Source organism: Protopterus annectens, chromosome 13.part0, assembly GCF_019279795.1.
Source record: "Protopterus annectens isolate FY-2018-M chromosome 13.part0, PAN1.0, whole genome shotgun sequence".
In the NCBI taxonomy this organism is placed as follows: domain Eukaryota; kingdom Metazoa; phylum Chordata; order Ceratodontiformes; family Protopteridae; genus Protopterus; species Protopterus annectens.
In genome coordinates this window covers 119,761,741-119,785,495 of record NC_056747.1, presented here as the reverse complement: position 1 = coordinate 119,785,495, position 23,755 = coordinate 119,761,741, and the positions used below count along the sequence as shown (strand labels likewise).

At 44.8% G+C, this 23,755-nt stretch overlaps 1 protein-coding gene across 3 annotated transcripts in view; it reads left to right on the top strand.

The window, feature by feature from the left end:
* POLR2D (RNA polymerase II subunit D) overlaps positions 1 to 23,755 on the top strand; it is a 118,231-nt gene that overhangs the window by 61,318 nt on the left and 33,158 nt on the right. The window lies entirely within an intron of this gene.

Below are 23,755 nucleotides of genomic sequence, written 5' to 3'. Positions count from 1 at the left end.
GGTTGGCCCTTTTTGCAGATGTCTGGGCCACTATCACAGACGACAAGTGGGTGCTCAGTACTGTATCCCTAGGGCACAAGTTTTCTTTCCACACCTTTCCGTTTCCCAAGGGATTCCCAGACGTTCCTCTAAACCAAAGGGCAGAAGTAGAAAAAACAAGTTTTGTCTCTCTCTCATCTGGGAGCAATAGAATCCGTTCCTGCTCAGCAGTAGGCCAGGGGTTTTATTCCTGGCTTTTCCTAGTTCCAAAAAAAAAAAAAGACAACACCTGGCATCCTATCCTAGACCTTTCCGTTCTGAACTCCTTTCTTGTAATTCTAAAGTTCAAAATGCTCACTCTGCATCAGTTGCGACCAATGCTAGAAAAGGATTCCTGGCTAGTAACTTTGGCTCTCAAAGAGACTTATCTGCACATCCCCATCGTGGAAAGTTGCAGGCAGTACCTTCGTTTCAGGGTGGGCAAGCAACATTATCAATTCTCTGCGCTGCCCTTTGGCTTATCTACTGCTCCCAGAGTTTTCACAAAGTGCCTGGCTCCAGTCATTGCTTTTTGCAGGCAGAAGAAGATTCATATTTATCCATACTTAGACGACTGTCTAATTCAAGCAAATTCTCAGGAACAGCTCTTAAAGGCTCTAGAATTTGTAAAGACTCTTCTCTCTCTTCCCTGGGTTACACACTCAATAAGGAAAAATCGAAAATGCTGCCATTCAAGGAGATAGCATTCCAGGGAGCGAGTCTGAACACAGCCGCCCAGATGATACATCTCACCCAGGAGAAGCAGACAGCTCTTTCAGTTTTCTTCAAGGACTTGGCAAGCCTGTCCCAGCTCCCTGCAAGGAAATACCTGCAGGTTCTGGGATTCATGGCCACTTGCATTCTCATGATTCCATATGCAAGACTGCTTATGAGAAAATTCCAATGGTACCTCAGGAACATTTGGTGTCAACACACACAGGATCTGGATATGATTCCTCTTCTTCCATCTCTGCAGACAGAGTTTCTGTGGTGGGCAACAGCCTGTCTACAAAACAAAGGCATGCCTTTCCGCCCACCTCCTGCCACTCAAGTTCTTACCACAGATGCATCAGACTATGCCTGGGGAGCACACCTGGATGGCAGATGCATACAGGGATGTTGGAACACCCAGCAGATGCACCTGCACAGAAATCTAAAAGAGTTGATTGCAGTTCAGCAGCCCTTACTAGCTTTCAAGCATCATCTTTCTGCAGGGACCCTGCTCGTCAGAACAGATAACACCACAGTCATGTGGTACGTCAACAAGCAGGGTGGGACTCATTCTTACCCCCTGTGCAGACAGAGCATGAATCTTTGGTCCATGGCAGCATCCCTGGACGTGCATCTCTTAGCTCAGTTTCTTATAGGAAGGCTCAATGTTTTGGCAGACCAGTTGAGCAGACAAACCCTGGATCCTCACGAGTGGCAGCTGAATAGAGCAGCCTTTTACAGCATCATTCAACGTTGGGGAACACCTCAGGTGGATCTTTTCTCCTCCCCAGACAATCATCTTCTACCTCTCTCTTTTGCGCCAGACAGCATCACAGCAGAGCCTGGAGAGTGGATGCTCCGTCCTTCCCTTGGACGTTGCTATCAATTTACTCCTTCCCTCCTCCTCTTCCCAGAGTGTTATTGAAGATTGGGGACATAGCTCCGGGTTGGCCCAGACAGCATTGGTATCCACTGCTTCGCAATCTCTCCCAATGTCCTCTTTGGCATCTTCATCTGAAGCCAGATCTTTTGGTTCAGGAAGGGGGAAACATTCTGCATCCTCCTCTTCAGTCTTTCCATTTGGCAGCATGGCTCATTGTATGACTCCTCCCTTATCTTCTTCCCTTTCCCAGCAGGTGGTTGACATGCTAAGGGAGGCCAGGAAGCCTAGCACTAGGAAGTCGTACACTGGCAAATGGGAAAGGTTCTCTCCTTGGATGCAGACTAGAGGGGATGATGATTCTTCTCAGGCTACCCTTCCTCTGATCCTGCAGTATCTGGCTGAATTGCTTCAGGGTGGTCTTTCTTTCCTCTGTCAAGCTCCATGCTTCAGCCATTTCTGCTCATTGTAATTTTGAACAACCAATTTTCTCTTATCCCCTGATGAAAATGTTTCTCAGAGGTGCTTGCAACTTAAAACCTCCCAGAAGGGCACCTACTCCAGCCTGGGATCTTAATTTTGTTCTAGAGAAACTCGCTCTTCCTCCTTTTGAGCCAGCTGCCACTGTGGATTTGAAGTTTCTCTTGGAAGACTGCCTTCCTCTTGGCTATAACTTCAGCAAGGAGGGTTTCGGAGCTGCAAGCTTTGGCTGTGGAGCCTTTTCTTATTTTCCATGCAGATAGGGTCTCTCTGAGAATCAATCCCTCCTTTATGCCTAAGGTGGTTTCTAGCCTGACTCTTTATCAGTCCATACACCTTCCCATCTTCTTTCCTAATCCTCGAAATAGAGGTGAAAGGATCCTGCATTCTCTTGATGTGCACAGCCAGCTCAGGTTTTACCTGGACAGGATTAAAGACCTTCAGAAATCAGCACAGTTATTGATCAGTTTTGCCCCTGGAGCTCAGGGCAAGGCTTTTTCTAAGAAAACAATTTCCAAGTGGATTGCACATTGTATCACCTTTTGTTTATTTATTTCATGGTGAGGTTCCTCCTCAAGGAGTTAGGACGCACTCAACTAGAGCAGCTTCCACTTCTGCAGCCTTTTTTAAGGGGTGTCCCTACTAAAGATATTTTGGAGGCTGCCACATAGTCTTCTGTTCATACTTTCACAAAACATAATTTGCTTCTGTTTTCCTCAGCCAGGGCAGGGTTTGCCACTGCTGTGTTGCAGGGCATTATCTCCAACCCTTGATTCTGTTAGTTCCTCCTCCCTTCTCTCTGGGCTTGGTAATCAACCCATTTGTTAGGACTGCAACAGTGAAACATGATGAACATAAGTACAGATGTTCTTCATCTCACATTGCTGCAGTCCTAACACTTGGGTAGTCCGCTGTCCCAGTCGGCCCGAATACCAAAGTATAAGGCTGACGTCGGTCAAGGCGCATTTGTCTGACATCAGGACGTCAGGGTACAAATGCGCATGACCGACGTCATATCCTCAGTCTTTTTTGCCGCATGGTCCGATGCAGAAGCAGTTTTGCGAGTGCAGGTTGGCGTTCTGAAATTTCCTGAAGTCGGAGTTTCAGACCGAATCAAAGTTGGCTAAGTACCCCGTTGGGGAATATTTTGGTTTTTTCTTGCCTCAGTATTTAACCGGATGTCAGAAAAAGTGAATAACTGTATTTCTTGTGGGAAACAGATACCTCATAGGGATTACCATACCTTGTGTATACCTTGCTTAGGGCCTGAGCACGACGTTGTTGGCTGTCGCTCTTGTGCTAGATTTAACAAAAGCACTATTAAGAGGAGATTAGATTGTGCCAGGTTAGTTTTTGGGAAGCGTTGTAATTACAACATGCCGTCGGATGCTCCGACGCCCGCCTAAAAAGCGCAAGGACAAAGCAGCGAAGCCTAGGTGGAAGAACCGCCTGTCCCGGACGCCGGTACTTTAGAGGGCTCGGTGGAGCCGGTGGTTCTACCAGAAGTTCCTTTGGATTCTCAGGGAGAGACTTTACTGTTACAAGATGTGTCCTCTCAGGAGGTAGGCCAGGCTGAAGGGGCTTCTCAGGTAGCTGTTCTCCCTCCCTTCCTAAGGTGGTTAGGCCCTCCCTTCTGTTTCCAAGGCTTCTTCTAGAGACAGGCCAGGGTTAACTTCAGTGGGGTCTCCCCTAGTTCTTCAGGGTCTCTGCCTAAGAAACATATGCTTAAAATGGCAGAAGATTTGATTACTATGATTAGAGGTTCTATGCCCCCCCTGATAAAAGGCCTAGGGTGGAACCTGAGCTTGAGAGTTTTGAGCAGTGTTCGGAGGCTTCTGAGTCTTCGCTGAAGACTTGCAGGAGTATCCTACTTATTCTGATTCTGATGTAGATGATTCTACTCTGCTTCTCCTCCTGAGGATTTTTCTTTTTCAGAGACTCTTCATTCCATGAGGGAGCATTTTAAATGGGAAGGTCAAGATTTCTCTGATTCCAGGAAAAGGCTTCGGGAATTTTTGTTTCTACCCCAGCATAGGCCTTTGGCTATACCTCCTGTTCTGGATGTGGTAGAGGATGTTTTTGCAGAGGCTTCCCTGAACCCTGATTCTTTGCCTCCTGCCCCAGTTAAACCGGATAGGTATTATAGGGTGCCTGAAGCTCATAAGTATCTTTTTAAGAGTCCTAGGGCAGACCCAGAAACTGTTTCTCAGGGCCCTAAAGGTGTTAAGGCTTCTGTTAAAAATCCTGTTCCTTCTGATAAAGAGGCAAGGGCTTTGGATAGATGGGGAAAGGTGTATACTTCTTCCACTTTAGCCATGAGGGCTTTGAATTGCCAATTCCACATGTTGAAATACCAAAATTACCTCCTTTCACAATTGAAGTCTAAGGTAGATGCTCTGGCGGAAGGTATTGAGTGTAAAGAGTTGCAGGATTTAGTTCATGTTTCTGAACAGGTGGGTAAGCATTCCTTGCAATGTGGTTTTGATGCTGTACAGGCCTCTTCGAGGGTGGCAGCCACTGGTTCTGTTCTTCGCAGGCACTCCTGGCTGAGGGATCAGAATTTAGCTGAACATGTAAAGACAAGGATTTTAGATGCTCCTTTACAATCTGATGTGTTATTTGGTGCGCCTGTGGAAGCAGTTTTAAAGAAAATGGAGGACAAGACTAAGTCTATGCAGACTGTTAAAGATTTTTTGCAGGTTCAGCCTCCAAATTTTAGTAGAAATTGGCCTACTAAGGGGTGGACATATCCTTCTTATGATTCTCAGTCTAGGGGTAGATCTAGACGTGGTAGGGGCAGAGCTCAAGGTTCTTTTAGGCCTAGAACAGGAGTTCACCTGCCCAGTCTTCTGGTGAGGGCAGGGTCAGTCCTTTCAGCAGACCCAATGACCTGCCTTTTCAGCTGCCAGAGCCTTCTCGTCTGGCGGCACCTTTGGGAGGAAGGCTGGCACTTTTCAAAGAAAATTGGAGTGTTATTACCCAAGACAGATGGGTATTGGATATCGCTCACCACGGTTACAGGTTTTATTTCCATACCTTGCCTCCTTTCAAAGGCATGCCAGACATTCCTCCTATACAAAGAAAAGAGGCTCACAAGCAAATTTCTCTGTTACTCCAGATAGGGGCCATTCAGCCGGTTCCTGTGCCAGAAAGGGGCCTAGGATTTTATTCTCGCCTGTTCCTAGTACCAAAAAGGGGAACACATGGAGACCAATTTTGGATTTGTCTATCCTCAACACTTATCTGGACATTCCCAAGTTCAAAATGTTGACGTTACAACAGCTTTTACCTCTGCTGGGCAAAGATCACTGGATGGTAACTTTAGATCTCAAGGAGGCTTACCTTCATGTGCCTATCAGACTCAGTTGCAGGAAGTATCTGCTTCCGAGCTGGAAATTCACATTATCAGTTCTCTGCATTGCCCTTTGGCTTATCTACTGCCCAGAGTATTTACAAAAGTTCTGGCTCCAGTTGTAGCTTTCTTCAGGCTAAAAGGAATACAAATCTATCCTTACTTGGACGACTGTCTGATTCTGGCTCAAGAAAAGGACGAGCTTCTTCAGCATCTGGAATTTGTGATAGCAGTGCTAAGATGCCTGGGGTATTCTGTGAACGAAATAAAGTCCAGTCTAGTACCCTCTCAAGACATGTGCTTTCTGGGTGTGAGACTGAATACAGCAGCCCAGATGGCCTTTTTAACCCCGGACAAACAAAAGAATCTTTCCCTTTACTTCCATCAACTATCTCTTCAGTCCGGGCTGACTGCAAGGACAGTCCTTCAAGCCTTAGGGTTCATGGCATCTTGTATCCTGGTGCTTCCCAATGCCAAACTGCATATGAGGAAGCTGCAATGGTATCTGAAAAATGTATGGACACAGCACTGCCAGGATTTGGACACTGTCATTCCAATAATACCTTGCATTCAAAAGGAATTTTTGTGGTGGGCTCAGGAATGTCACCTAAACAAGGGACACTCTGTGACCCGGCCAGAGGCAAGTCAGATTCTAACGACAGATGCCTCAGACATAGCTTGGGGAGCTCATCTGAATGGAAAGTGGATACAAGACAAGTGGCCTGCCAGACTACAGCATCTACATATCAATATGAAGGAGATGTTAGCAGTCCAGTTTGCATTACTGGCTTTCAAGGAGTTTCTTCTTCCAGGGCAGGTGTTGATTCTAACAGACAACACAACTGTCATGTGGTACATCAACAAGCAAGGGGGAACACATTCTTATCCTCTATGCAGGCAAGCAATGATTTTGTGGGAGACTGCGCTCAGCCTGCAGCTAAATCTTCAGGCAAGGTTTCTGCCAGGAGCACAGAACTCCTTAGCAGATGTGTTAAGCAGACAAATCATGGATCCCCACGAGTGGAAACTGGATCTTCATGTATTTCAAAATTGACAGTGTCATGGGGAACTCCAGACATAGATCTGTTCGCTTCTCCACTAAACCACCAGCTGCCAAAGTTTTGCACAAAAGGTTTCATCACACAGCTTGGAAAGTGGATGCTCTTTCGTTCAGTTGGGAAAATCTTCACGTGTATGCCTTTCCACCTCTGCCTCTCCTCCCAAAGGTACTCCTAAAGGTCAGACAAGACAAGCCAAGGATGATTTTGATAGCTCCAGATTGGCCTCGGCAACACTGGTACCCATTACTGAGGAATCTGGTAAGGAAGCCTCCATGGCCTTTACCTTTAATTCCACACCTTTTGTCTCAGAGGGACGGTAATCTACTCAAGGTCAAGCTTCACTCTCTTCATCTAACAGCCTGGCATATTCTGTTTTGAACCACAGCAGGTCTCAACTTCCTCAACAAGTTTTGAATGTGATTATGGAAGCTAGAAGACCTAGTACACGTAAAGTGTATGCAGAAAAATGGAAGAGATTTTTATTTTGGAGTGCAGCAAAGGATTTGGATGTTTCTGAGCCTAATTTGAGTGTGGCTCTTCAATATCTTACTGAGTTATTGGACAAAGGTTTGTCTTTCTCTTCCATTAAGATTCATGCTGCAGCAATTTCAGCTCACTATGATTGTGACCCACCATTGTTTTCTCATCCTTTGTTCAAGCAATTTCTTAGAGGGGCAAAGAATATAAGACCCCCAATGAGAGCTCCTACTCCTGCTTGGGACCTCAATTTTGTGTTGGAGAAACTTACTCTACAACCTTTTGAGCCTCGGCTACTGCTGAATTGAAATACTTGTCATGGAAGACTGCTTTTTGTTGGCCATTACTTCTGCAAGAAGGGTTTCTGAATTGCAGGCCCTTATGGCGGTTGAGCCTTTTTGATTTTCCATAAGGATAGGGTATCATTACGCACTAATCCTTCCTTTATGCCTAAGGTGGTTTCTAGTGTGGCTTTAAACCAAACTATTCATTTGCCTACTTTTTATGCAGATCCCCAAAATAGGGGGAAAAGATTTTGCACACTTTAGATGTACACAGGCAGTTGCGTTATTATTTAAGCAGGACTAGGATTTTAGGCAGTCTCAGCAGTTGTTTGTTTCTTTTGCTTTGAGTTCTCAGGGCAAGCCTGTGTCAAAACAAACTATATCTAAGTGGATTGGGTTTTGCATTGCATTCTGTTATTCCCATCATGGCAAGGAGATTCCAGCTGGGATTAGGCCTCATTCCACTAGGGCTACTGCCACTTCAACAGCATTTCTAAGGGGTGGCAACTAAGGATATTTTGGAGGCAGCTACTTGGAGTTCAGTGCATACTTTCTCCAAGCATTACCACCTTCCTCTCTATTCTAAATCCAGGGCTGGTTTTGCCACTGCTGTGTTGCAGGGCATTTTGGCAGCTCCTGCTTCATTATAGTTTAGCCATCCTCCCTTACCTCTGCTTTGGGATTCTACCCAAGTGTTAGGACTGCAGCAATGTGAGATGAAGAACATAGTACAGTTTTGTACCTACCATAAATGTAGATGTTCAAGATCCACATTGCTGCAGTCCAATTTACCTCCCTCCTTCCCTCTTTGTTTAGGGGTGGTTGTGTGGGTGGGGTTCTATTTTTGTAAATTTGTATATATTGTACATATATTAGGTACAGGAGTGTTTGGTGTTTTGGTTTTGGCCTTATCTTTTAGGGTCTTCTGACATCTGGGGCAAGAAAAGACTGAGGATATGACGCCGGTCATGCATTTGTACCCTGACGTCCTGATGTCAGACAAATGCGCCTTGACCGACGTCAGCCTTATACTTTGGTATTCGGGCCGACTGGGACAGCGGACTACCCAAGTGTTAGGACTGCAGCAATGTGGATCTTCGAACATCTACATTTATGGTAGGTACAAAACTGTACTTTGTGTACACTTACCATAAATGTAGATGTTAGTGTGTTCACTGTTGCAGTCCTGGTTTCTCTCCCTCCTTTCCCCTTTTTTGGTCCTCTCCTACTCTTTTCCTGAGGTACAGGCTAAATTGGATATTATTTGCCAAAATTGCTTTTGGTTTAAGCCTTATTTCTGGGGGCTTCTGACTGTTATGGCAAGAAAGACTGAGGAAGTGACGTCTGTTCCCTCCTTTTGTATCTGACGCCCTGACGTCTTTTACAATTGACTACAGCCGATGTAATTTTTACTTACCTTTGGTATTCTGGCCGATCAAGGGTTACCGGGAGCCGGATAACACATTTGTTAGGACTGCAACTGTGAATGCACTCTAGCATCTACATTTTATGGTAAGTGTACATAACTGTACTTTCTTGGGTTTCTGTCTTTTCAGTTACATGTAAGATGGTATTTCTTAATGAAAATATCGCTAGTTTAACATCTCCTTGATGTTCATCGTGTTTCACTGTTGCAGTCATTACTCTTGGGTTATCCTGCTGGCAGGCTGCCCTCAGTCGTCCAGAATTCCAAAGTCTAGGTTTGGCGTCGGTTGCTGTCGCCTCTTCCCTGAAGTCAGTGTACCAGGGGTGTAAAAGATGCAGCCAAAGCCATTTTCTTCAGTCTTTGTTGCCGTGCGGTGCCCGAAGCAAAAGCAGTTCACAAGTGCCGGTCGGCCGACTCCTGAGATTTTCAAATCTGAATTTCAGAACCGAAGTCTTCATTAAAGTTAAGTACCCTGTTGGGGAAACTTTTTTCTTGCTCCAGACCGATGTCAGAAAAAGTTAACAATTGTATTTCTTGTGGGAAGCAAATACCTCATAAAGATTTTCACTCTTACTGTATTCCTTGCCTAGGCCCTGATCACAACGTTGCTAGCTGTCGGTTTTGTGCTAGATTTAACCAACGCACTATTAAGCATCGGTTTGATTTTGCATTTCATTACTTTGGCCGAAGATTTAATTATTTAATGCCTTCGAACCAGCTGACAACCGGAGTTTGCAAAAAACGTAAGGACAAGGAAAAGGATATGCATCAGAGGTCCAAAACCGACGACGAGGCCCGTGCTAGGCCAGTCGCCCGTTCTCACTGAGGTGCTTTCGCAGCCCCTGGCGCCCGCTACCGACTCCTATGGGGAGCCTACTGAGCCTCTGGATACTCAAGGTATTGGACACACTGAAATCATTCCCTCAGATGGGTCCGGAGCCGCTGAGCAAGCATCGGCTTCTGAGGGTGTCTTCAGACCTACACAACTATATATTAAGCCATCTTCAGCTTCAAAGTCTAAAGCAGTTCTAAAGACAAAGAAACCAGTACAGCATTGTCCTACTCAGACTTCCATGTTTTAAAAAACAGATGCTTAAAATGGCCGAAGACCTAATTACTTTGACCAGGGGCTCCCATCCCCTTCCTGATAGAGGCCTAGGCAAGAGACAGAGTATGATTCTTCTAATCCGGTTTCTATTTCCTCTGATTCCTCTTCTGAACAGGATTACTCCATGCTTCCCTATGAAGATTCAGATGCTGAAGAATCCATTCCTTCAGCCTCTCTTCCTGAGGATTATTCTTTTGGAGAAACCCTGCATACCATAAGGGAGCATTTCCACTGGGAGAGCCAAGATTATTGTGAATCTAAGAAAAGGCTCAGAGACTTTCTGCTACTTCCTCAGCATAGACCCCTTGCTATTCCACCTGTTTTAGACATTGTAGATGTCTTTTCAGAGTCCGGCCTGTCCCCTGACTCTCTACCCCCTGCACCTTCTAAGAAAGACAGATACTACAGGGTTCCGGATTCTCATAAATTCCTGTATAAGAACCCCACTGCTGACCCAGAAACTATATCTCAATGTCCCAAAGGGGTTAAAGCTTCCACTGCAAAAAACCCTATCCCCTCTGATAGGGATTCTAGGGCTGTAGACAGATGGGGGGGGGGGTCTACACTTCTGCTACCTTGGCTGTAAGGGCTTTAAATTGTCAGTTTCATATGCTTAAATATCAGCAATATTTGACGTCACTGCTTAAACAGAAATTGACAGTTGACAAATACTGAATGTTCAGAGAACAAGGAATTGCAGGATTTATTGCATGCAGCTGAACAAGTGGGAAAGCATACTTTGCAATGTGGTTATGATTCATTGGAGGCCTCTTGCAGGGCCGCTGTTACAGGTTCTGTTATTAGAAGGCAGGCATGCTTGGTTAAAGGAACAGAATCTGCCTGATCATGTTAAAGCAAAATTATTAGATGCACCATTGCAGCATGATACTTTGTTTGGAACTAAAGCAGAAGAGGTGTTGGAAAAAAAATGGAGGATAAAGCAAAATCCATGCAGACAGTCGAGGATTTCTTACAGGTACAGCCACCCAGGTTTACCAGAAACTGGCCTTCTAAAAATTGGTCCTTTTCAGTGTCAGACAGACCACAAAGAGGCAGATACAGACGTCCTAGAGGCAGATCTCAGCCCCAAGGCTCATACAGGCCTAAACAATTGGGTGCTCCTACCTCCAAAAGCGGAGAAGACAAATCACAACCTTACAGGAAACGGTCCCAATGACTTTCCTCTACCAGATCCAAGCACTTTTCTTTTGACATCCCCCTTGGGGGGGAAACTAGCACTTTTTTCGTCAAATTGGCAAATGGTTACCCAAGATAAATGGGTCCTGAACATAGTGTCCCAAGGCTACAGGTTCCATTTTCACACACTACCAAGGTCAAAAGGTATGCCAGACCTGCCACACAATCAATAGGCAGAGGCACAAAAACTAATTACAGCCCTCATTGTTATGAGGGCCATTCAGCAAGTACCACAACAAGAGCAGGGGCAAGGATTTTACTCCAGACTTTTCCTAGTACCCAGAAAGGACAGAACCTGGAGACCAAATACTGGACCGGTCTATACTAAATACGTTTCTGGAAGTTCCAAAATTCAAGATGTTGACTCTACAGCAGCTACTGCCCATGCTGGGCAAGAAGGCTTGGCTCGTAACTTTGGACCTAAAAGAGGCATACCTGCATATCCCAATCAGACAGTCTTGCAGAAGATTCCTCATATAGCTGGCTCAGTGCATTACCAATTCTCTGCACTGCCCTTTGGCTTATCTACTGTACCCAGGGTCTTCACAAAATGCCTGGAACCAGTAATTGCGTTTTGCAGACAGAGGAATTCAAATATATCCCTACTTGGATGACTGCCTAATTCAAGCAGCGACCAAAGACATTTTTTTAAAGCATCTGGCGTTTGTCAAAAGATTACTAACTGGCCTAGGGTACACAGTAAACGAAAAGAAATCAAAAACTAGTGCCTTCTCAAGAGATAATATTCCTAGGTGCAAGCTTAAATGCAACTGCCCAGATGGCTTATCTCATGCCAGACAAACAAAAGCAATTGACTTCTTACTTCAAGAAATTGGCAACAAAATCCCACTTATCTGCAAGGAAAATCCTGCAGGCCCTGGGTTTCATGGCATCATGCATTCTACTAATTCCATATGCCAGACTGCATATGAGGAAACTACAATGGTATCAAGTGTTTGGACTCAGCATTGCCACAGCCTGGAGGCAGTAATTGCACTTATTCCCTGCCTACAACAGGAGTTTTGATGGTGGGCAGAAGCCTGTCACCACAACAAGGGTCTGCCATTCAGTTTACCCACAGCCAGACAGACACTAACGACGGACGCATCAGATTATGCCTGGGGGGGCCCATTTGACAGGAAAATGTATTCAGGGCACATGGCCTGCAAACCAGATGCATCTTCACATCAATCAAAAAGAGATGCTAGCTGTTCAAAATGCCCTGACAGCTTTCAAGGACCTGCTTCATCCAGGACAGCTACTGATAAAGACAGACAATACTACGGTCATGTGGTACATAAACAAGCAGGGAGGTACACATTCCTACCCCCTCTGCAGACTAGCAATGACCTTATGGGACACAGCATTCGCTTTTCAAATTCACCTGCAAGCACAATTCCTGCCAGGAAAAACAAATACTCTGGCAGATGAACTAAGCAGAAACCTCATGGATCCCCACGAATGGAAACTGGATCCACAAGTCTTCAACATGATAATAAGGAAATGGGGATGCCCAGACATAGATCTATTTGCCTCCCCTCACAACTACCAATTGCAGAGATTTTGCACAAGGATTTATCACAAGCAAGCATGGAAAGTGGACGCCCTATCCTTCAGCTGGAAAAACCTACAGTATATGCCTTTCCTCCACTGCCTCTCCTTCCCAGGGTACTCCTAAAGGTCAGACAAGAGAAGCCAAAAATTATACTGATTGCACCAGACTGGCCACGCCAGCACTGGTACCCAGTCCTAAAGAGCTTGTCTCAAGGTCCAGCATGGATATTGCCTCAAACTTCTCACTTGCTGACCCAACAAAACAATCTGATCCTGCACAGCCAACTCTGGACCTTAAATCTGGCAGCATGGCGGATAATGTAACCATTCAGAACACACCTTTTTCAAAAGAGCTTTCTATCTAATGTGCAGAAATTTAAATTCAGTAACCATAACAAAACTGGTAATATTAATACAAATGATTAAATTGATGGGACATTAAAACAAAAGATTTTTGTTTTTGGTAAAAAAAACTAAACATTATTAAAGGGATTCAGTTGGACAATGCCTATTTACAATGCTGCATTGATTTAAATATTGTACCTATGGGGCTTAGGTTTTTCAAAAAGCCCCTAGGTATAGATATGACTGATGAACTGATGGATGAATGCAATGTAATATTTGACAGTTTTGGTATAACCTTTATGAAATTTCTGATAAAAAATTATAGTAAATTGTGTAAACTTGTCAACGAGGTTGAAACCTTGAATGAACGTATTACTCAATTTATTGTTTGACCAATGGCAACAACTATATAATAAACAGTTCTCTTACGCCAAAAGTAACCATCAAAAAATTTTCCATAGGAAGTGTGGTAAATTAGAGAGACCTGACACAATATAAGGAGGAAGAGTTTACAATTGGGAGAAGGCAGATAAAGAGACGAGAAAGCAGGTGGGTAAGAATAGAGAACTCCCAAGAAGCGGAGAGGTCATATAAACCACAAAATGAGGAATTTCAATCTTTTTTGGAGGAAGAAACAGAATGGGAGAGAGTTGGAAGGGTAAGGGGGGCACAAAGGAACCCCCAGTTTCACCAATACAGAGAAAACAGAGTGAAAAGGTGAAAAATAAAGAGACTACAGAGATAGTTAAGTATGATGAAATCAAATATGGTAAAGGGAATTTTTTTATATATAATTACACCACACTTACATTACAAGAAGAACATTTTGCATTATTTAGTAAAGGGATCAAATTTGTACCTAATAAAAAAATTGAATGTGGTGGATAATATTATTGAATTCAAATTATTCCTACGTAAATTGAATTTAGGTGTATACTTAAAAGAAGTAGGAAAGAAGAAATCTAAGTACCCCCCCCCCCACTTAACCCTTTATTGGCTAGTTTTGAGAAGGTGGTTGTTGATGAAATATACAAAGTATCAGATTATAGTAAAAAACAGAAAATGAAATGTAACCTCAGTAAAAAGGAAAATGACTTATGAAATGAATTGAGTGCTAATAACAATATTAGAATTTTACAACCTGATAAAGGGGGAGGGGTAGTACTGGTAGATAACAATGATTATTTAAATGCTATACACACATCCTACAGGACTCTGATATTTATGAGACCTCATCTATTAATGAGATGCATATTGCCTACCAACTCATAGACTCCTTATTGGAAGAATATTTATTGGACAACAGAATTGAGATAGACTTTTATAAATTTTTGAAGATAGAGCACCCATTATTGGCTACTGTCATGGGTATTCCCAAGATCCATAAAGATGTATTAAATCCACCATAAAGAAATCTAAGACCTTCCCCTTTGGTAAGGTAGTGGATACTTGGCTAAAACCTATTTATACTAAAACTAAGCACATAATTAAGGATTCATGGGACTTTTTAAGTCGGTTAACAGCTAGTTTATGGAAGGAGAATTTAATTTTTGTTACCATAGATGTAGTCAATTTATTCACATGCATTCCAAGAGATGAAGGGATGGAAAGGTTTATTAATAGCATCAGGAAATTTGCCAACTTGGACTGGGATACAACTTTACTTATCAGTGAATTTATGAGCATTGTACTTGACTATAACTTTATATATTTCGAGGGAGAATACTGTAGGCAGAACAAAGGGGCGGCGATGGGAGCAGCCAGTGCCCCAATGTATGCAAACCTAGTCCGTTTGGAGTGGGAAGAGCAAGTAATATTCAAAAGTAGTTGGATGAAACATATTAAATGTTATATCAGATTCTTAGACGATGTGTTTATTTTATGGGATGGTAGTGAAAGCATGGTGGAAGAGATTGTTGGATATCTGCACTCATCTAGCTCCTTCCTTAAATTTACATACCATGTCAGCAATGAAGGTATTTCCTATTTGGTTATATATTTCTCATACCAGTACTGGTTTTAAGTCTAGAATTTTCAGAAAAGAAACCTTTAGCAATTCCTATTTGGAATATAACAGTTGTCATCCTAATATACAAAAGAAAAATATAGTAAAAGGGCAATGCATAAGAGCAGCTCGGATGACTTCAAAGCACAATGAAGTGCTACGGGAACTGCTTTATATAGGAACATTATTTAAGGAACGTGGTTATCCCACTGCAGCAGTTGATGTTGTGACATATGTAGGCAGTGAATGGGGGAAAAAATATAAGCCATTATTGGGAGTTGAGGCTTGCATTGGTATGGGTAAGGAGAGAGAAATAACAACTAATGAGTTTAATAAAGTGTGTATCCTACCCTATGGGAAAAACACGATAGACGTAAAAAATATTATTTGTAACAATTGGAGTATTCTGAAATGTGGCCCAGAATTATTTGAATTGATGGGGGAATATCCCAAATTTGTCCACAAAATAGGGTGTAATATGAAAAATAGGATGTTAAGTTGTCAATCTCGCCTTCATTCTTGCTTGATGGGTTCGGAGCCGATCCCTCGGCTCCGACTCGGCACTTGCTTTAGCTCGAGAACTCCTTTTACCAGCTCGAGGCAGCCCCATATCCCATGATGCAAGGCAGGAAGTACCCAGATCTCGTTTGCCGCTTCGCTTGGGAGGTCTTCTCTTTACCAGCTCCTGGTAAGTAATTCACTTTTGTGACATTTAAGCCCCTTTTTACTTAAAACCTTTTATTTTTGATAGTTTAACTTTAAACTTAACTTTTCTGACAGAAATCCCTGTCTCTTTTAAATTTTTAGTCAGTTAATTTCCCTTTCCCATCCCCCCCCCTGTTAGGGTGTGTGTGTTGGTTTATTTTACTAAATCCTTTTGGGATTAATTTAATTTAATTGGACTGGTGTGTGTGTGTTTTTGGGCACCATGTCTAAAGAGAGGGTTTCAGGTTTTAAGAAGTGTGACTCGTGCTGTCAGAAGATGTCTCTGACAGACGGTCACACTTCTTGCCTGTACTGTTTAGGCCTCTTCACCTGCAGGACTCCTGTGCTATTTGTCACTCCTTCAGCCAGAGAGTCCTGCAGGAGAGAAGGAATAAGTTGATTCTGAGGGTCTTCTTAAGCCGGAGGGCTCTCCGGCTAAGTCGGCCCCACAAAATCAACAAAATCTGCCAAGACCCAGGCTTCTGTTTCTAAGCCTGTGGCCTCGGCTCCGACTCGATAGAGTCGAGATCGGCTCCGCTGGAGCCGATTCTGGATCTACTAAGCCTTCGCGCCGATGGCTATCGGTGCGAATCTGCTTTGACCACTGTGGGTCGGTTCCGACCGGCCCGACACCCACGCGGCATCGGTGTCGGCCCGATCGGCTCCGACACCCATGTGGCACAGGCATCGGTGTCGGCCCGATCGGCTCCGACCGTTATTTGGTGGCTGTATCGGCTCGGCTGGAGCCGATACATCGAGGCGCTCTGCCGGCTCCGAAATCGGTGCCGACAGGATCAATAATATCGGCTCCGATGACCCATTCCAGGAAGAGGTCGAGGTCTCCTTCCTTGGAGCCGATACTTTCGGCCCGCCTCCTCTTCTATCGGAGCGGAGCCATCGGAGCCGATCTTCAAGGTCGTCCAGGTTGTCAGACCATGACCTAGAGAGAGTGGTCAGTAGATTGCTCAAGTCACAGGTACTGGCCCAAATGCTACACAGTCCGTCTCAGCAGACGACTGTTGGTCCACACCCCGTTACAGTTCCTCCTTCAACTCTACCCCAGAGTTTGGAGTTGGAGTCTTCGGCAGGGTTACTGCTACGGCTGGAGGACGGATACCCCTTCTGTTCCTTCAGCCCTACTCTTATCTCCTCTTCCTTAGAGGGATTCGTGGTCGGGCTTCCATGGTCTCCTCCGAGGGGTGAGTGGCATCGGACCCTTGTCCGAACCCGCTCTTCCCTTGGAGCCTCGGCCTTGGTGAGCTCGGCTCCGACATCTGCCTCGGAGACTTCCCTTCGGTGGCCCCTGGAGTTCCTAGCTCTTCGGAGCGGGTCTCTCGGACCTGCCTGGGAGGGGAGCATTCGAGGTGATGAAGAGTGTACTGGCCACTGGTATCAGTCAGCAGTCTCTTCCGTAGCTCCTCCCTCTATTGTACCTGTTGACATCTCTGCCACTTCTCTTGCTACAGGGCCCAGAGATCCTCCGCCTCAGGTTTCCCCATTGGGAATTTCCCCTCTTCCGAGGATTCTCCTGATGTTTCGGGAGATCCTCCTAGGAAGAGGACTTGTAAGAGGAAGCATGTAGACTCCCTGAGTCTGTCACTTGGATACTGACTTTGATGAGTCAGAGGGATCCCCTAGATCCTCTCTGAGGATGTCTCCTTCTCAGACATCCTAGAACTTGAAACAGAGGGGAAACTGGCCTCCAACAATCCCTCTGAGGATGAGTCAGTATACCTAGAGGCGTTTGGATCTCGGCCCTCCACCTCCTGGGTGTCTCCGCCTTCGACCCCTTATGCAGGTTATAGCACTAAGGCGTGGACAGCTCCTGACTCTGTAGAGCCAGTCCCTAGGAGGCCTTCTAAATTTATAACTGCCCCTAGTGACAAACAATTCCTTACAAAGGGTGTCCCCGCTGATGCCATGGTGGTGGCTGCGGCCACCAAAAGGAACTTGCAGATCCTTCCGTGCCGTCCATCCTCCTAATAAGGACTCTAGGACCATGGATAGGTACGGCAAGCGGATGTTTTCCTCAGCGACCTTTGCTATGCGTTCGCTGAATTATCTTTGTCACTTCACCAGACTCCAGAGAGATATCCTGAAGGAGCTGGGAGAAGTAGTTCAGGATCCTACAGCTGCAGGGGCCCAAGAAAAGATTGCTTCGCAGCTAGGAACCCTCAATTCCATTGCTAACTCCTCCATGCGGCTAATATCTTATGCTGCTGATGGAGCGAGTAGAGCCGCAGGCACAGGTGTGGCTCTTAGACGCCAAGCCTGGATGCGGCTATGTGATTTTATGGATCCCTTTAAGGCGTCCTTCACAAATTCTCCCTTTGATGGGTCAGCTTTGTTTGGCCCTCAGGTGAAGGAAACCTTGACCAGGTGTGAGCAGGACGGCAAGACTCTTTCTGCTGTTGGAGTCCGTTTTCCACCCCTTCTAGGCCTTATCCCAAAGGACAGAAGGGTGGGAAGATGTGGTTCCAGAATCCCAAGGAGTCACGCCGGATTCACGTGGTCAGTTTACCCCTAGAGGCAGAGGGGTAACAACAACAGACGCCGCTCTAGAGGCAGAGGGGGTCCAAGAACCAGGGCAACAGGGAGTCTCTTCCTGAAAAGCCTTTTCAGCATCCCTGAGGTGTTGCCCGGCTGTCCCTCCTTGGAGGCAGTCGGGAAGATTATCACTGTACCCAGAAGCCTGGCATTCCCTCACTCAAGACAGATGGGTACAGTCGATCATATCCAAGGGTTACATAATTCCTTTCGAGGAAAGTCCTTCCCCTCAAGTTCCCTTCCAGATGTACCACCCGGTCTAAGGGACATTGCAGAGTTAGAGATCAAAACTACTGCAAAAGAGCCATTCAGCCAGTCACAATAGACCATTCAGAGCCGGAATCTACTCAAGGTTCTTTTTGGTCCCCAAAAGACGGAGACTGGAGACCAATATTGGATCTCAGCAGACTCAACAAGTCTGTCAGGAAGACAAGATTCGAATGGTCACTCTTCAGTCAATTCTGCCCTTCTTACAGAAGGACAACTGGATGTGCTCAATAGATCTTCAGGATGCGTACTATCACATCAAAATTCACAGACGCCCAGGAGATTTCTCCGCTTTCGGCTGGGGTCCAGTCATTTCCAGTTCAGAGCCCTGCCCTTTGGTCTCACTACAGCCCCCAGAGTGTTCACCAAATGCATGGCAGTGGTCACGGCTCACCTGAGACGTCAAGGATTCCAGGTGTTTCCGTATCTCGACGACTGGCTCCTGTCAGCCACCACCAGGCATCAGCTTATACAAGCCAGGGATTACACAATAGACCTTTGTTCTCATTTGGGCATCTCAGTCAACTAAGAAAAGTCATCCTTATCGCCCTGCCAGTCTATTACCTTCATAGGCGCAAACTTAAACACTGTTCGGATGTCAGCTACCCTTACAGAACAAAGAGTTTCAGACATTCATACTCATGTCAGGATCATTCTGGCCAGCAAAAAGGTACAGGCCAGGATGGTTCTAAAGGTATTAGGTCTTATGGCTGCGGCCATCACTCTTCTTCCTGGCTCGATTCTACATGCGCCTCCTTCAGTGGATGCTGTTCACACAGTGGTCATACCAGCAACTCCCAATGCGTCACCAGATTCTGGTGACACAAACATGCAAAGAACATCTTGCTTGGTGGATCACATCGTCTCAGGTTCACCAAGGCAGGTGCTTTGTACCTCCGTCCCCGATAGCCACTGTCACCACGGATGCCTCCCTGATCGGGTGGGGGACTCATTATCAGGGCAGGATGGTTCATGGGACGTGGCAACCGCTCGAGTACCATCTGCACATAAATGTCCTGGAGATGAGAGCAGTGCTTTTAACGTTGCAAGCCCTCAACGACTTTCTTCCCGTAGGGACAATTGCAGTCCACACAGACAACATGTCTGTAGTTTGGTATATCAACAAACAGGGCGGAACCAAGTCCTACCCCTTGTGTCGAGAAGCGCTCAGACTATGGCAATGGGCGATCTCCTCTCATCGGTTTCTGGTAGCAACGCATATCCCTGGGAAAACCAACATTATAGCGGACAGATTGAGCAGAGCTATTCTCATGCCTCACGAGTGGTCTCTCAAGCAATCCATAGCGAAAGAGATTTTTCTGGAATGGGGTCGCCCATGTTGCGATCTTTTTGCTACTCCCCAAAACAGCAAATGTCCAGACTTCTTCTGCCTCTTCCCTCCATCAGGCCATCCCCCCAGAGACGCTCTGACCCAGGATTGGCCCCAGGGACTTCTTTATGCCTTCCCTCCATTTCCTCTGATCCCTCAGGTGATCCAGAAAGCTACCGTTTTGAGAGCCAAATTGATTCTCATTGCCCCTTACTGGCCTCGACAAGTTTGGTTCCCGTTCCTCCATCGTCACCTTTTGGTGCAGCCGTGGCATCTGGACCCAGTGCCAGATCTACTGATTCACCAATCCGGTCAGCTGCACCGGTCAATCCCTTCTCTCAACCTCACAGCATGGTTGCTCCACTTCCTTCCTTAGCCAGGCTTCCTTTGATCTCTAACCCAGTTAGAGATATCATAGTAGCTTCACTAAAATCCTCTACCAGGAGGATTTACACAAGCAAATGGAAACGTTTCTCTTATTGGGCTAAGGCCCAAAATATTGATCCTTTTACTGCCCCTGTTCAGGCAGTTCTGGACTTCTTAGCAGAGATTTTCCATGCAGGCTCCTCTTCTTCCACAGTCAGAGTTCAGTTGGCTGCTATTTCTAATTTTCATGTCGGGATAGCAGATCATAATATTATGTCCCATAGACTCTGCAGGGCCTTTTTGAAAGGGATTTTCCTACTAAAGCCTCCAATCAGGAATCCTCCTCCTCAGTGGGATTTAAATTTAGTGCTGACATCCTTGATTCTTGTCCCCTTTGAGCCAGCTGTTTCTTGTTCCCTGAAATATCTTTCTTGGAAAACTTTATTCCTAGTGGCTATTACATCTGCCAGGAGGGTGTCTGAACTTCATGCTCTTTCGGTTCGACCCCCCTATTTGATTTTACAAAGACAGAGTATCTTTGAGAACTAATCCATCTTTTTTACCTAAGGTCGCTTCAAAAACAATCTGAATCAATCTATTGATCTCCTGTATTTTTCCCAACTATTCAGATAGAGCTGAACAAAAGCTACATTATCTTGATGTCCACCGTCAGCTTAGATATTATTTGGACAGAACAAAAAAATTTAGAAAATCTGATCAACTTTTTGTTTCCTATGCGGATAATAAAAAAGGCCTTCCTGTTTCTAAAGTGACTTTGTCCAGATGGCTTTCTTCAGTCATCACTGAAATTTATACGATCAGGGGAAAACAGCTGTGCTCAAAACCTAAAGCACATTCAACTAGGAGTTTAGCTACTTCTACAGCTTTTCAAGCTAGACTGCCTTTAGACACTATTTGTGCAGCGCCACTTGGGCCACTCCTCACACTTTTGTTTCCCATTACAAATTGGACTTGGCCTCCAGGGACAGAGCCAGTTTTGGCTCTACAGTCCTCAAGAGTTTGTTCCATTGAGCCACCCAGGATAGAGGTGCTAGGGACGCGGTCCCATCAAGCAAGAATGAAGGCGAGATTGACAACTTAACATTAAGAAGTTATGTACCTACCATAACGTTCCATGTTAGTTGTCTTCTCGCCTTCTTTCTTGCGACCCTCCCTCCTTCCCCCTGGCCTGGACAGACCTTGTATAAGAAACTATAATGCTAAAGACCATTTAGACCTGGTCCTTTTCCATTTGTAAGTTTCTTCTTCCTTTTGGAAGTATTGTTTATGCTTGGTGTTATTGCCCTTTTGTCAACAAACGAGATCTGGGTACTTCCTGCCTTGCATCATGGGATATGGGGCTGCCTCGAGCTGGTAAAAGGAGTTCTCGAGCTAAAGCAAGTGCCGAGTCGGAGCCGAGGGATCGGCTCCGAACCCATCAAGCAAGAAAGAAGGCGAGAGAAGACAACTAACATGGAACGTTATGGTAGGTACATAACTTCTTATTATATAAAGGTCACATGCATACCAGACCTCAGAAGTCTGGTACCAGCAAATGTGGCAGATGCAATCAATGATCTGCCGTACTAGAAGAACCTACAAAGTGTGTAGGTATTAGGAGTCAAACTATAATAACCTTTGCCAAGGGTAATTGTCAAACTAGGAATGTTATATACCAAGCTTTGTGTGAGCTGTCCTGGATTTTATGTGGGCAAAACTGGTCGACGTCTGAAGGATAGGATATACGACCACCTGTATGCCATCAAAAAAGGGGATATCAATAATGCCTTATATAGGCATACTAGAGGTAATACTAGTTGCAATATGTTTTAAGTTTGGTATATTGGAAGTGTTACTCCCATATCACAGAGGGGGGAACATAAAGGCTTTATTAAGTGAGATATCACAGAGGGGGGAACATAAAGGCTTTATTAAGTGAGAAGGAAGTGAGATGGCAGACTTTATTAAATGCCACGACTGCACCAGGTATAAAATGAGAATATTTCCATTAAACCAATAATAGAAGCCAAGATGTGATTAATGTTAGGATTTGAATATTCACATATCCCAACATGTGGAAATGATGTAATAGGGGGTTGTCTGAATGCAAGAGGGTGATTGCCATTGGTTGGAATACTGTATTTAAACTGCTAATACTGTGTTTAATTTGTTCTGATGAAGTCTAGTATCTTCGATGAAAGCGCTTAACCTTTTATATTGTTTTTAAATAAAAAAAGTTGTTTACTTCCTATCACAGTTTGAGCAGCTGGTTCTTGGTCCACAGTGTTTTTTTTGTGTGATATACTACTGGTTGTGACTACATGGTTCCAGTTTTACTCTCTCAAAAGCTGTTATGGATGTTATCTTGGAGGCCAGGAGGCCCAGTACAAGAAAATTTTGTACAGAAAAATGGAAGAGATTCTGTGCTTGGAGCCAGGAATAAGGCATTGATGTGTGTGTACCAAATACACCTCAGATTTTACAATACCTGAGATGCTGAACAAAGGCCTTTCCTTCTCATCAACTAAGATTCATGCCTCTGCCATTTCAGCCCATTACAATACGGAACCGCATGTCTTTTCTCATCCTTTTAATAAGGCAGTACCTCAGAGGGGCCAAAAACATTAGGCCTCCAAGTAGAGCACCAATTCCGGCCTGGGACCTCAATTATGTTTTGGAAAAACTCACACTGCCTCCTTTCGAGCCAGCTTCAACAGCAGATATAAAATTCTTATCCTGGAAAACAACTCTACTCCTAGCAATAACCTCAGCAAGGGGAGTCTCGGAGTTACAAGCACTCATGGCTGTGGAACCTTTTATCATTTTTCATCCAGACAGGGTGTCTCTGAGGACAAATCCTACATTTATGCCTAAGGTGGTATCCAGTGTGGCCCTCAACCAAACCTTTCACTTGCCTACCTTTTATCCAAATCCACAGAACAAGGGTAAGAAAATTCTGCATTCTTTGGACATACACAGGCAGTTACGCTTCTATTTGGACAGAACTAAAGCTTTCAGAAAGACTGAGCAACTTTCAGTGTCGTATGCTGCAGGATCTCAAGGAAAGGCCATCTCAGAACAGACTATTTCTAAATGGATAGGCCATTGCATCCATTTCTTCTATTCTCAACATGGCAAATCGGTGCCTAAGGGCATTAGGCCTCATTCCACCAGAGCAGCAGCCACTTCAGCAGCCTTCCTCAGAGGAGTACCAACCAAAGATATCTTAGAGGCTGCAACTTGGAGTTCAGTGCACACTTTCACAAAGCACTACCACTTACCTCTTTACTAAGTCCAGAGCAGGCTTTGCCACTGCAGGTTCTGCAGGGCCTCATAGCCTCTCCTAATCTTATTTAGCCCAGCCACCCAGCCTCAGCTTTGGGATTCAACCCAAGAGTAATGACTGCAACAGTGAAACACGATGAACATAGTACAGTTGTGTACCTACCATAAATGTAGATGTTCGAGTGTATTCACTGTTACAGTCCAGGTTACCCACCCACCATCCCCCTTCTCTTTGCTGGGATTTATCTGCACTTCTCCATCCTTTACAACCTATTTGGAGTATTTGTTTGTAGATAAAGAAAATTTTATTTTTTGCATGCATTTTTATTGCCATATTTTTCAGCCTACCAATTTGGG